We start from the raw sequence: 14,479 nt of genomic DNA, 5'->3' as shown, positions 1-14,479 counted from the left end.
GTAAAGCACTGTATATACTGTGGGCTCTCCATTCATGTTAATTCACACTGATACACATACACACTCTTTCATCACTTGCTTTCAGGAACCTTTTGACACCTCCAGCCATAAAACACATCCACACCGGGGGAAGGACCAGCACAGATACCATTCCAATAGACACTGTTTATAGCATAGCTTTTGCTTGCTTCATTCATTGTAACATCGCCGGAAGAAGAGATCAGTGTATCTCGAAAGCTCGCACAAATAAAAGCATTTCGTTAGCCACAGAACGGTATCATCTATTTATTTTTTGATTATTGAAGCGCGGCTAACACGGTACTGATACCTCTACATGTATATATATATATATGCAAATACAACTGTATTCTCATCTGCATGTCTTAGGCAGGTCTGCAACCCCACCTTTCCCCATTATCACCCAGCATACAGCACTTCCACTGCAGCAAGGGATTCTGGGAAATGACATGCAAATGAGCACACAGTGTCACTTTTTGCCTCAAAAACCATTTTAACATGGTTCCCTATAGGCTTAAGCTTGCTGCATGGTCACAGCTTTGAGCACAGCCAGGGTTAAGGTGCATACCCAGAAAACCACCCACAGACAGCTGGTTTTTTTTTTTTGTTTTTTTTTGAAAATTCTTTTATTATGCAGCGAATCTTTACAACAAGATTATAACAGTACATAAATCATTTTCCAAACGAAAAAAAAACTGCGACGTTAACAACGGCGCAGTGCATATCCCACACAACTCACATACATTTTTTTTAATGGTTTCCCCAAAAGTAAAAAAAACTGTGCCGAACACGGCGGTGCAGTGCATTTATACGTATGCACCGCACCACAGACATGACATATCATACACACATTATCTCTAACTTTATTGCACAGAAAAATTTTTGGGGCGGGGGAGTAAGGGGGGGGGGTGGGGAGGGGGGTGTTTAGTCCTCGTCCTCAGGGCCGTCAAAGATGGAATAGTCCTTGAGCAGGCTGTGGAGCAGCCTGCGACAGTCCTGTACCAACATCCTCTTCTTCCCCTTGATCAAACGTTCCCTGGCGAATAGTAAAACGTCCTTGAAACAGCACATTAGACGCCAACCGGCTTCGATTGCATCCTCTGTGTGTGTTCCTGTGAAAAGTCCGTGGAACACGGAGTAGTACGTGACGCACTTCCTCGGTATCCAGTCCTTTAAGTCAGTGTCCAGCGCGCGCAGCAAGGCCTGCGCAAAGGGGCAGTTCCAGAAGAGGTGTATGATGCTTTCCTCCACTGGGTTGCACCTGGGGCAGTGCCTCACGAGGCTGAGTTTACTCTGGTACTTGCCCGCATTCACAGGGAGTCCCCCGTGTATGGCCTGCCAAGCAATGTCTTTGTGTTTGTTCATTAGTCTTTCTGATGCCACATTCCTCCACACCGTTCCAAAGGTTTTGGGGTGGAGACCTGGGACCGATTCCATGATGTCTTTAGCCCTGATCATTTTGTAGATGACCTTGGGCTTCCACAGGTCTGGTTTTACTCCCTCCAGATTGTTCTGCCTCACAAACTTCTTCACGTCCTTGTAGAACCAGGGCGTGCGCCAGCTGTAAGGGATGGAGCTGTCCCACTTGTCCCACCCCAGTGCTCTCCAGAGCGGCAGGAGTAGGAGGCGGGACATGGAGTAGCCAGAGGAGTCTTTGTCGCAGTCTCTCAGTGTGATCCGCACACAGTTGCTTACAAAGAAGGCGTGCAGCATAGTGGGGATGTCGGGGATTCCTCTACCCCCCTTGTGCGGCTCTTTGTACATCACCTCGCGCTTTCCCCTCTCAAACTTGGCCCCCCAGACAAAGCGGAACACAGCCATGGAGATCTCCTGGCAGGTTCTGGTCGAAGGCGGGTATGCCTGGGCCACGTACTGCAGGACAGGGAGGATCTCGTTCAGCAGTACCAGCTTTTTCCCCTCAATGGTGAGGGGTCTGAGGCGCCACAATCCGATCTTCTGCTTCACTCTGTTCAGCCTCTCGTTCCAGCTCTTCAGGGCAGCGGCCTCGCTCCCCACACCAAACCAGACTCCAAGGATTTGAATGAGGCCTGCTCTGATGGGGAAGGGGAGGGGGTCGGCAGTCAAGTTCCAAAGCCCAAATAGCTTGGTCTCTGACTTCCCGCAGTTGACTTTTGCTCCTGAAGCTTTCCCGAAATCCTCGCACGTCTGGACCAGCGTCTTCACCGACCGGCTATCTGCGCAGAAGATGGTGACGTCATCAATGTAGAGCGAGCACTTCACTTCGCGTCTCTGGGGTCCTGGCACGACGATCCCTCTGATCTCTGCGTCTCGTCTGATGCACTGGGCGAAGAGCTCTATACAACAGACAAAAAGGAGAGGTGAAAGAGGGCAGCCCTGCCTAACCCCTGAGAGGACAGGGAAGGGGTTAGTCTTCCATCCGTTCACGATCGCCACACTGCAAATGTCAAGGTACATCAGGTTAACATAAGAACAGAACATCTCCCCCATCCCATACTCACGCAGCACCCTGCCCATGAAATCATGGGAGACACGGTCGAAGGCCTTCTCCTGATCAAGGGTGACCAGGGCCGCGTGTACACGGCGGTCTTTGATGTAGTGGACTGCGTCTCTGATTAGGGCGAGGCTGTCTGCGATCCTGCGTCCGGGGATGCCGCACGTCTGGTCTGGGTGGATTCTCTGGCTGATGACCTTCTTCAGTCTGTTCGCTAGGACTTTTGCTAGGATCTTGTAGTCCGCGTTCAGGAGCGAGATGGGACGCCAGTTCTTGAGGTCGCACCTCTCCCCCTTCCATTTGTACAAGAGCGTCAGCATTCCTTCCCTCAGCGTTGGGGGCATCCTACCTTCTGCTTCCAGTTCCCTGTAAAGCTCGAGCAGGTCCGGGCCGATAAGGTCCCACAGCTTCGTGTATAACTCAGCTGGGATACCATCTCCGCCCAGCGTCCTACCCGTCTTAAAGGATTTGGTTGCAGCGTGGAGCTCCTCCAGCATCAGGGGGGCGTTCATGGCTGCTTTTCCTGCCGGGTCGATGGTGTTTGTAATCCCTGACAGGAATTTGTCAGCCTGGTCTCGGTCTGATGCTTTTGGGGAGTAGAGGTCTTCATAGAAATCTTTCACGACTCCCATGACTTCCTCCTTCCCCTGCTGCACGTTGCCATCTTTGTCTCGCAGCTCCCTCAGGGGCATGTGGGCAGAGTGGAGTTTCTTGAAGAAGAAGGCATTGCATTTCTCCCCCCTCTCGAGGTTCTCCACCTTGGAACGGAAGATGATTCGTCTGGATTCCTCCTCAAAGTGCTTTTGCAGGCTCTCCTTGGTTTCCTCCAGGTCGTCATCCACGTTCCATCCGCAGCGTTTGAGGTCGTGCAGGGACTGCAGCTTGCGCTGCAGGCCCTCGAACTCCCCCTTCCTCTCACACGCCAGGCGTCTGCCCTTTGCCTGCAGGAAGCAGCGGATCCTTATCTTCGTGAATTCCCACCACTCTGCAGTGCTGGGGAAACAGGCCTTTTCTTCTTTCCATGCTGTGTATGCTGTTCTCAGCTCCTCCATGATCTCCTCCCTTTCCAGCAGTGCGCAGTTCAGCTTCCAGGATCCTGGCCCTGGGGGGAAACCTCCTCCCAGGCGCCCCTGGAGATGAATGGCTCTGTGGTCAGAGAAATGTACTGCGACCATGGAGTGCTGTCTGTGCTGTACCTGCTTGGTGGTGAACAGGAAGTCAATCCGAGAACGCACGGAACCATTTGGGTGGCACCAAGAGTAGTTTGCGGCACCTGCTCCCATAGATCCCACTGCGTCCTTCAGGGATGCCTCCCCAATCATCGCCATGAGTAGCCTGGACGTCACATCTATCTTTGCTGATTTGCTGGGGGGCACGCGCCCCCCCCACCTCAATCGTGCAGTTGAAATCCCCACCCATCACCACTGCCCTGGAGGTTGCGAGCCAAGGGCGAAGGTGCTGGAAAAGTTCCAAGCGCTCATTTCTCCGGGGGGCGGCGTACAGATTGATGAGCCTAATCGGCTCCCCTGCCCACGAACCGTCTACGACCAGTAGTCTGCCGCAGACGAGTTCATGGACAGAATCAACAGTGAAACATCCCCCCCGGATCAAAATGGCTACACCCGCGTTCCTGCACCCGTTCCCCCCAGACCAGCTGTGAGACCACTGCCCGCTCAGGTGCCTGTAGGATCGAGAAAAAGGTAAGGCATATTCCTGTAGCATATACACATCACATTTCTGTAAAGAAAGGAATGTTAGTACTCTGGCACGTCTCATCCGCTCTCCTATGCTCCTTACGTTAATGGAGAAAATGTTAAAAACGCCATTAGTTTGGGGATAAAGGGTTGGACAGACATGCAGTGATACTAGTTACCATCCTCGCTGGCGTGGGTGGTCTTGCTGATCTCCTCGCACAGCTGGACTAGCAGATCCATGGTTTGCCCAAGGTTGTCATGGAGGAGGAGGGTCTCTGCTGCCTCTCGCCCCTCTCTTATGAGCTCTTCCACGGTCACCAGTGTCTCGCTAGGTGGCTGTTGTAAAATGGCCGCCTGCTCCTCTGCAATGGCTGCCTCCTGCATCTCTGCTTCCTCCTCCTCCAGGTCGCTTTCAAGGTCACTGTCAGCATCGCTGGAAGTGGGTGAGTCGCCGATTTGCATTTGGGCTCTCTTCTGCTCCAGCCCCTGGTGCGGGCTATCCGTCTCAGGGGCTCTCCTCTTTATTCCCTGCTTCTCCGTTCCGGTCTGGGCTATGAGGGTGGTATCTGTAGCAAGGGAGGAAGAGGGAGGGGGTGCAACAGCCTCGGGGCTGGGGAGAGGTGTTACAGAGGGAGGGGCTGCAGCCTCATGGGGCGTGGGGGGGGGCTGCAGTGGAGGGTTGGGAGGAGGGGGCAAGGGGTGGTGGGTGGGCGGGGAGGGTTGGGGTAGGGGGGAGGGTGGGGGTTGAAGCAGCAGTGGGTGTGGGAGGGAGTGTTGCTGCAGGGGTGAGGGTGGGAAGGGGTGGGGTGGGGGCTGCTACTGAAGGGGCAGCGGGCTCAGGAGCCGCAGCGGGCGCTGCTTCGGTGGCCTCCTTTTCCCTTTGCTCCTTCTGATACTTACCCCCTTGTGCCTTTACGGGTTGGTTTGCAGGGGGCTTCTTGGCTGCCTTCTGGGTTGCTGTCAGGGGCGCGCCCGGTGTTGCGCCTTTCGCCGCGGCCTCTGCGTAGCTCCTGACCCTCAGCTGGCAGCCCCGGAACATGTGGGTTGTCTCTCCGCACAGGTCGCAGGTTTTCTGGCGGGGACAATCCTTTGTTTCGTGTCCGGTGTTCTTGCAGTTTCTGCAGGCTTTCAGGGTGCACTGTTTCCACTGATGCCCCAGGTTCCCGCAATTACCGCAGGTCTGGGGCTGGTCAGGGTAAAAGATCCTCCCTGAGCTGCCCGCAAGTGAAAAACTGGGAGGGAGGTGGTGCAGCCGATCTGCCGCTTCTGGATTTGGCCACAAGCGAACTACCATGCTCCACTTTCCCACCCAGTACCCCAACTTGTCCTTGATCCTGCTCGGCTCCTTCACCACGGTGCAAGAGCGCCGCAGAAAGGTAGCAATATCCTTTCCAGGGATATGGGGGTTCCTCACCGTCACAGTGATCCTCTTCTCGTCCCTCTGGATAGGGCAGTTCACGTCGAACTCTGAGAAGGGGACCTCCTGTTTCAGGGTCTGGAAAGCCTCTCAGTACCTCCTGCAGGCTCCCGCCGTGGCGAAGGTGATGAAAAACAGGCCACCCCTGAGGTCCTGGATGCTCAGGATCTCGTCCGGAGTAAAGCCTGCTTTGCTCACCAGCTCCTTGGCAAAGGTCTCAGCGTCCAATAGAGGGCGCTGTCCGTCGACCTCCCTCAGCTGCATCACCACCGTCTGCCTCATCCAGGGTTCCAGGCGGGGGATCCTCCTGTTGCTGCTGCTCCCAGCTCCAGGGTTGGAGCTGGGGCCGCCGCTGCTGGTGCTGGCAGTGGGGGTGAGGCCGCTGGGGGTGGCAACATTGCCTGAGCCGCTGGAGCTGGTTGCCGCTGGGCCTCCTCCGTCCGTCTCCTGGCTGCTGGGGACCGTCTCCGGGGGTGCCGTGTGCTTCTCCTTCTTCGTCTTCTTCTTCTTCTCCTTGTGCAGGGTGGTCCCGGCGGGCTCCATGGCAACCTCCATCCTCTTGATCTTAGCCAAAAACCCACCCACAGACAGCTGTTTCGACCTTGATGGGTCTCATCAGTGTGGGGTTGATTTTAACTGTTTAACTGGGTATGCAAAGAGGCTATGGGATAGGCTAAACCATAATACTGAGTTAAGTTATGGTGAGTAAAAAAAGTGACAAAAACCCTCCACAGGAAAGCAAATATGCAAATATAGCTGTATGCTCATCTGCATGTCTTAGGCAGGTCTGCAACCCTGCGTTTCCCCATTATCACTCAGCATACAGCACTTCCACTGCAGCAAGGGATTCCAGTTAAAATCAACCCCACACTGATGAGACCCATCAAGGTCGAAACAGCTGTCTGTGGGTGGTTTTCTGGGTATGCACCTTAACCCTGGCTGTGCTCAAAGCTGTGACCATGCAGCAAGCTTAAGCCTATAGGGAACCATGTTAAAAATGGTTTTTGAGGCAAAAAGTGACACTGTGTGCTCATTTGCATGTCATTTCCCAGAATCCCTTGCTGCAGTGGAAGTGCTGTATGCTGGGTGATAATGGGGAAAGGCGGGGTTGCAGACCTGCCTAAGACATGCAGATGAGCATACAGTTGTATTTGCATATTTGCTTTCCTGTGGGGGGTTTTTGTCACTTTTTTTACTCACCATAACTTAACTCAGTATTATGGTGTGTACACACACACACACACACTATAATCCCCCCCCCCCCCCCCCCCCCCGTCGCGGTTTTTTTTCCGTTTGGAAAATGATTTATGTACTGTTATAATCTTGTTGTAAAGATTCGCTGCATAATAAAAGAATTTTCAAAACAAAACATACATACATACATACATACATACATACATACATACATACATACATACATACATACCTACCTACCTACCACACCCCGAGAACCATGGTGAGGAAGTGTGTGTGTGTGTGTGTGTGTGTGTGTATGTATATGTATATGTGTGTGTATATATATATATATATATATATATATATATATATATATATATATATAATATAATATTATAACTAATAAGTATATATTATTAAAAAATAGCACACAATTAACTAAATATAACAAACCATAACGTGATAGTGATAAAGAAAAAGTCCGAAATAAATGTTCCACTTTAACCAAAAAATCCAGAGAGAGAAGAGTCCCAGGTGAAGATCCAGGTAGATAAGAGTCCCAGGTGAAGATCCAGGGAGATAAGAGTCCCAGGTGAAGATCCAGGTAGATAAGAGTCCCAGGTGAAAATCCAGGGAGCTAAGAGTCCCAGGTGAAGATCCAGAGAGATAAGAGTCCCAGGTGAAGATCCAGGGAGATAAGAGTCCCAGGTGAAGATCCAGGGAGATAAGAGTCCCAGGTGAAGATCCAGGGAGATAAGAGTCCCAGGTGAAGATCCAGAGAGATAAGAGTCGCAGGTGAAGATCCCGAGAGATAAGAGTCCCAGGTGAAGATCCAGGGAGATAAGAGTCCCAGGTGAAGATCCAGAGAGATAAGAGTCCCAGGTGAAGATCCAGAGAGATAAGAGTCGCAGGTGAAGATCCCGAGAGATAAGAGTCCCAGGTGAAGATCCAAGGAGATAAGAGTCCCAGGTGAAGATCCAGGTAGATAAGAGTCCCAGGTGAAGATCCAGGGAGATAAGAGCCCCAGGTGAAGATCCAGAGAGATAAGAGTCCCAGGTGAAGATCCAGGGAGATAAGAGTCCCAGGTGAAGATCCAGGGAGATAAGAGTCCCAGGTGAAGATCCAGGGAGATAAGAGTCCCAGGTGAAGATCCAGAGAGATAAGAGTCGCAGGTGAAGATCCCGAGAGATAAGAGTCCCAGGTGAAGATCCAGGGAGGTAAGAGTCCCAGGTGAAGATCCAGAGAGATAAGAGTCGCAGGTGAAGATCCCGAGAGATAAGAGTCCCAGGTGAAGATCCCGAGAGATAAGAGTCCCAGGTGAAGATCCCGAGAGATAAGAGTCCCAGGTGAAGATCCCGAGAGATAAGAGTCCCAGGTGAAGATCCAGGGAGATAAGAGTCCCAGGTGAAGATCCAGGGAGCGTCTTTGCAGCTTCAGATATAAGTGGTACAGCCAACCACTACGAATCTAAGAACAAAAAACAAACAGAAGCTCAAGCTCCATAGCACGTAACTGTTTAAACAATAAAGTACATTTATTTAAATAAACTGCAGCCCAAAGGAAATGCACTTACAAGATTTAAAAAAAGGAACCATACGTGGGAGAGAAATCTCTGTGTGTAGTCATCTGCGGGGGTGAGGGGGTCCCAGATAGGCAGGGTACATCTGCACAGCTTGTAGCCACCACCAACTCCTGTCACAAGTTGGCGCCAAGGAACTGAGTCAATCAGTATCTCCACGTCCTCTGCTCTCAGTATGGAACAGTTGCCAGCACTCAAATTGCAGCTAGCTAGATTGCAGGGACGCCCAGGACTCCGTGTACACACACCCAGAAACGCGATGACGTCACCAACCCTTTAAATAAATGTACTTTATTGTTTAAACAGTTACGTGCTACGGAGCTTGCGCTTCTGTTTGTTTTTTTGTTCATATATTATTTATTTATTATTTATAAAATATTTTACCAGGAAGTAATACATTGAGAGTTACCTCTCGTTTTCACGTATGTCCTGGGCACAGAGTAAAACAAATAATACATGGTTACAAATACAGTTACATAAATGAACAAGGTATACATTATATACAAGACATTGCATGCACAGTTAGAGAAAATATATATTATGGGCGTATGAAACAGTTACAGACCAGATTAAAGTGTGAGACAGCCTTAGATTTGAAAGAACTTAAGCTGGTGGTGGATATGAGAGTCTCTGGTAGGTTATTCCAGTTTTGGGGTGCACGGAAGGAGAAGGAGGAACGTCCGGATACTTTGTTGAGTCTTGGGACCATGAATAGTCTTTTGGAGTCAGATCTCAGGTGATAGGTACTGCATGTGGTAGGGGTGAGGAGCTTGTTCAGGTAGCTGGGTAGCTTGCCCAGAAAGTATTTGAGGGTGAGACAGGAAAGGTGAACTTTGCGCCTAGACTCTAGTGATGACCAATCTAGTTCTTTGAGCATTTTGCAGTGATGTGTGTTGTAGTTGCATTGGAGAACAAAACGACAAATTGAATTGTAGAGGGTGTCAAGTTTGCTAAGGTGGGTTTGAGGAGTCGAGCCATATACTATGTCTCCATAGTCAATAATTGGCATTAGCATCTGCTGTGCAATACGCTTTCTGACCAGGAGACTTAGGGAGGATTTGTTCCTGTAAAGTACCCCTAGTTTGGCATAGGTCTTGGTTGTCAGGGTATCAATATATATATACACACACACACAGTTCCACGCCATAGTTCTTGGGATGGTGTGTGTGTGTGTGTGTGTGTGTATATATACACACACATACATACACACACACACACACACTTCCTCGCCATGGTTCCGCTCTTCACAATGCAGATGTATTCTGCTGCAGAAGAAAAAATTGTTTTTAAAGCCCTTCCATTGTGGAAGCCAATCTGTTTAGAACAGATAGTAAATGGAGATGCTTCTTTTTAACACAAACGGGCTCTGTGTTTATTGAACCTTCTGAGTGAGTGACCTCCATTTATTCCAAGCATTGTATTATATTCTCACCTCCCTCCCTGCAAACAGAAAGCAGCATCTTCACAGGTTGCTGGTGCAGGTGTGGCAATGCTGCACTCTGGTGGCACTTCTGGGTAGTGCACATTGTTATTCTAGCTGCATCATAAACTTGTCAGAAGAGATAAAAAGTCCTAAAGTTCATGTCAAGCTTCTATTTTTCATTTGGAAACCAATCTCAGTGATACCTCTATGGATTTTTTTCTGAGCACAGATCAAGCTGGCTGTAATGAGTTTTTTTTGGCGCCTGAAGTATGAGGGTGCGCCCTCGTGACTTGTTCAACTAGTGCCTTCAAAGGGCTGCAGGTTACATTAATGAACTGCAATAGCATGGGTGTTGTATATCAGTTTGCAGTCAGGGCTAAGAGGCTTATTTATAAAAATGGGAGAGAGGGGAAACAAAATTCAATGGGAGTTTGGAATTTTGCTTTAACCCTTTGCTACATGAGGGGCCAGCAATGCAGCTAAGGGGTTAAAGAAACAATGCATTGCATTTTAGAGGCCGGGTATGTAGCCCTGATTATGGCGTCTGCACCTGTCGTCCGACTGCAGTGGTTGTCCACTCATCTTATAGCCATGTGCCACGCCTCCCATAAAGCCACCATAAAGCCACTATCTTATAGCCATGTGCAACGCCTCCCATAAAGCCATATACCAATCTGCAGATGTTAAGCAACGTCATGTTATGGTTTCATTCCAAAATAACAATGATTACACCCTCTCAACCATCTAAAGGAGTGTGCAACCTTTTTTTTGTTAAGGAACCCTATAATTATATTGTGACATTTAATAGAACCCCAACCCTCTCTAATAGCGCATCTGAGATCTGATGCATTGTAAGGAACCCCAACTCTCTCTAATAGCGCGTCTGAGATCAGATGCATTGTAAGGAACCCCAACTCTCTCTAATAGCGCGTCTGAGATCTGATGCATTGTAAGGAACCCCAACTCTCTCTAATAGCGCGTCTGAGATCTGATGCATTGTAAGGAACCCCAACTCTCTCTAATAGCGAGTCTGAGATCAGATGCATTGTAAGGAACCCCAACCCTCTCTAATAGCGAGTCTGAGATCAGATGCATTGTAAGGAACCCCAACCCTCTCTAATAGCGCGTCTGAGATCAGATGCATTGTAAGGAACCCCAACCCACTAATAGTAAGTCTGAGATCAGATGCATTGTAAGGAACCCCAACCCTCTCTAATAGCGCGTCTGAGATCAAGCAAGCAAGACCAGCTGAACAAGAATTGTAAAACATACATGTCCTGTATGTTTTACAATTCTTGTTCAGCTGGTCCTAGCTGATTGGAGGGTGGCTCCTCCTACCTAGTTGAAGCTCCCTCCCACATTTAAATGGTTAAAAGCTCACTCCATTGCATCTCCCACTCTCAGGGGAACTTGCTTGCTTGCAGTTTGATTGTGACAAATCTAATACAGAGTGCTTTTCCTGGTAATGTACAGGTTAATAAGAGCTTCAATCAGACTTAAAACTATGCAACTAATTTTGACAGATCTACTATATATTTCTCAAAGTGTCCTATGTGTCGTTGTCTGTATGTATGTGTCTCCCAGGCCAATGAGAGTTGCTCCCGTGGCCCGGCCGCCCCCGCACACCTCTCGTTGGCCTGAGGCGGACACACACACACACACACACCTCTCCTCCTCTCCCCGGGTCTCCCGCTTTCCCGCGCTTTTTCCTCCCCCCCCCCCCCAGAGGGGGAGCGGAGCGAGCGGCCGGGACACAGCGGGGGACTCTCACCACCCATAGGCCACTCCCTCACCTGGCGCTCTCCCTCACCCCCCACCCGCTCACCCCCCCACACACACACACACAGAGCACGCGGCTCTCCCCTCACATAGGCCGCTCCCCCCCCCCACACACACAGAGAGCACGCGGCTCTCCCCTCACACAGGCCGCTCCCCGTCCCCAAAGGCGCTCCTCCGGCTGTCTCTGCCTCTCCCCGCGAGAGGCCCAGCACCTCCTCACCGGAGCGTCTCAGCCTCGCCGCGGAGGAGCCTGAGGTGGAGGAGGAGGGCGGCCGGTACCCGCGCGGCCGTGTGCAAGGTGAGTAAACGCAAGGGAAGGGGTTATTTAACGCGTCCCTGACTCCCCCTGCCCTTTGCCCCCCCTGCCCTCCCTCCCCCTGCCCTTTGCCCCCCCTGCCCTCCCTTCCCCTGCCCTTCCTCCCCCTGCCCTCTGCCCCCCCTGCCCTCTCTCCCAATGCCCTTTGCCCCCCCGTCCCTCCCTGCCCTTTGCCCCCCCGTCCCTCCCTGCCCTTTGCCCCCCCCGTCCCTCCCTGCCCTTTGCCTCCCCCCGTCCTTCCCTGCCCTTTGCCCCCCCGTCCCTCCCTGCCCTTTGCCCCCCCTGCCCCTTCCTGCCCTTTGCCCCCCCCGCCCCTCCCTGCCCTTTGCCCCCCCTGCCCCTCCCTGCCCTTTGCCCCCCCGCCCCTCCCTGCCCTTTGCCCCCCCGCCCCTCCCTGCCCTTTGCCCCCCCGCCCCTCCCTGCCCTTTGCCCCCCTGCCCCTCCCTGCCCTTTGCCCTCCCTGCCCCTCCCTGCCCTTTGCCCTCCCTGCCCCTCCCTGCCCTTTGCCCTCCCTGCCCCTCCCTGCCCTTTGCCCTCCCCCCCCCGCCCCCCCTGCCCTTTGCCCCCCCGCCCCTCCCTGCCCTTTGCCCCCCCGCCCCTCCCTGCCCTTTGCCCCCCCCGCCCCTCCCTGCCCTTTGCCCCCCCACCCCTCCCTGCCCTTTGCCCCCCCCCCGCCCCTCCCTGCCTTTTGCCCCCCCGCCCCTCCCTGCCCTTTGCCCCCCACCCCTCCCTGCCCTTTGCCCCCCCACCCCTCCCTGCCCTTTGCCCCCCCGCCCCTCCCTGCCCTTTGCCCCCCCGCCCCTCCCTGCCCTTTGCCCCCCCGCCCCTCCCTGCCCTTTGCCCCCCCCGCCCCTCCCTGCCCTTTGCCCCCCCCACCCCTCCATGCCCTTTGCCCCCCCGCCCCTCCCTGCCCTTTGCCCCCCCGCCCCTCCCCCCCCACCCCTCCCTGCCCTTTGCCCCCCCGCCCCTCCCCCCCCACCCCTCCCTGCCCTTTGCCCCCCCGCCCCTCCCCCCCACCCCTCCCTGCCCTTTGCCCCCCCGCCCCTCCCCCCCCACCCCTCCCTGCCCTTTGCCCCCCCGCCCCTCCCCCCCCACCCCTCCCTGCCCTTTGCCCCCCCGCCCCTCCCTGCCCTTTGCCCCCCCCGCCCCTCCCTGCCCTTTGCCCCCCCCCCGCCCCTCCCTGCCCTTTGCCCCCCCCCCCGCCCCTCCCTGCCCTTTGCCCCCCCCCCCGCCCCTCCCTGCCCTTTGCCCCCCCCCCCGCCCCTCCCTGCCCTTTGCCCCCCCCGCCCCTCCCTGCCCTTTGCCCCCCCCGCCCCTCCCTGCCCTTTGCCCCCCCCGCCCCTCCCTGCCCTTTGCCCCCCCCGCCCCTCCCTGCCCTTTGCCCCCCCCCGCCCCTCCCTGCCCTTTGCCCCCCCCGCCCCTCCCTGCCCTTTGCCCCCCCCGCCCCTCCCTGCCCTTTGCCCCCCCCCGCCCCTCCCTGCCCTTTGCCCCCCCCCGCCCCTCCCTGCCCTTTGCCCCCCCCGCCCCTCCCTGCCCTTTGCCCCCCCCCCCGCCCCTCCCTGCCCTTTGCCCCCCCGCCCCTCCCTGCCCTTTGCCCTCCCCGCCCCTCCCTGCCCTTTGCCCCCCCCGCCCCTCCCTGCCCTTTGCCCCCCCCGCCCCTCCCTGCCCTTTGCCCCCCCCGCCCCTCCCTGCCCTTTGCCCCCCCCGCCCCTCCCTGCCCTTTGCCCCCCCCGCCCCTCCCTGCCCTTTGCCCCCCCTGCCCCTCCCTGCCCTTTGCCCCCCCCCGCCCCTCCCTGCCCTTTGCCCCCCCCCGCCCCTCCCTGCCCTTTGCCCCCCCCGCCCCTCCCTGCCCTTTGCCCCCCCCGCCCCTCCCTGCCCTTTGCCCCCCCTGCCCCTCCCTGCCCTTTGCCCCCCCGCCCCTCCCTGTCCTTTGCCCCCCCCGCCCCTCCCTGCCCTTTGCCCCCCCCCTGCCCCTCCCGCCCCTCCCTGCCCTTTGCCCCCCCCCTGCCCCTCCCTGCCCTTTGCCCCCCCCTGCCCCTCCCTGCCCTTTGCCCCCCCCCTGCCCCTCCCTGCCCTTTGCCCCCCCCTGCCCCTCCCTGCCCTTTGCCCCCCCCGCCCCTCCCTGCCCTTTGCCCCCCCTGCCCTTTGCCCCCCCCCGCCCCTCCCTGCCCTTTGCCCCCCCCCACCCCTCCCTGCCCTTTGCCCCCCCCACCCCTCCCTGCCCTTTGCCCCCCCCAGCCCCTCCCTGCCCTTTGCCCCCCCCCCGCCCCTCCCTGCCCTTTGCCCCCCCCCACCCCTCCCTGCCCTTTGCCCCCCCGCCCCTCCCTGTCCTTTGCCCCCCGCCCCTCCCTTTGCCCCCCGCCCCTCCCTTCCCTTTGCCCCCCGCCCCTCCCTTCCCTTTGCCCCCCCGCCCCTCCCTGCCCTTTGCCCCCCCGCCCCTCCCTGCCCTTTGCCCCCCCGCCCCTCCCTGCCCTTTGCCCCCCCGCCCCTCCCTGCCCTTTGCCCCCCCGCCCCTCCCTGCCCTTTGCCCCCCCGCCCCTCCCTGCCCTTTGCCCCCCCGCCCCTCCCTGCCCTTTGCCCCCCCGCCCCTCCCTGCCCTTTGCC

This window comes from Ascaphus truei, chromosome 9 (genome assembly GCF_040206685.1).
Source record: "Ascaphus truei isolate aAscTru1 chromosome 9, aAscTru1.hap1, whole genome shotgun sequence".
Classification (NCBI taxonomy): Eukaryota; Metazoa; Chordata; class Amphibia; order Anura; family Ascaphidae; genus Ascaphus; species Ascaphus truei.
This window is presented reverse-complemented; position numbering follows the sequence as displayed.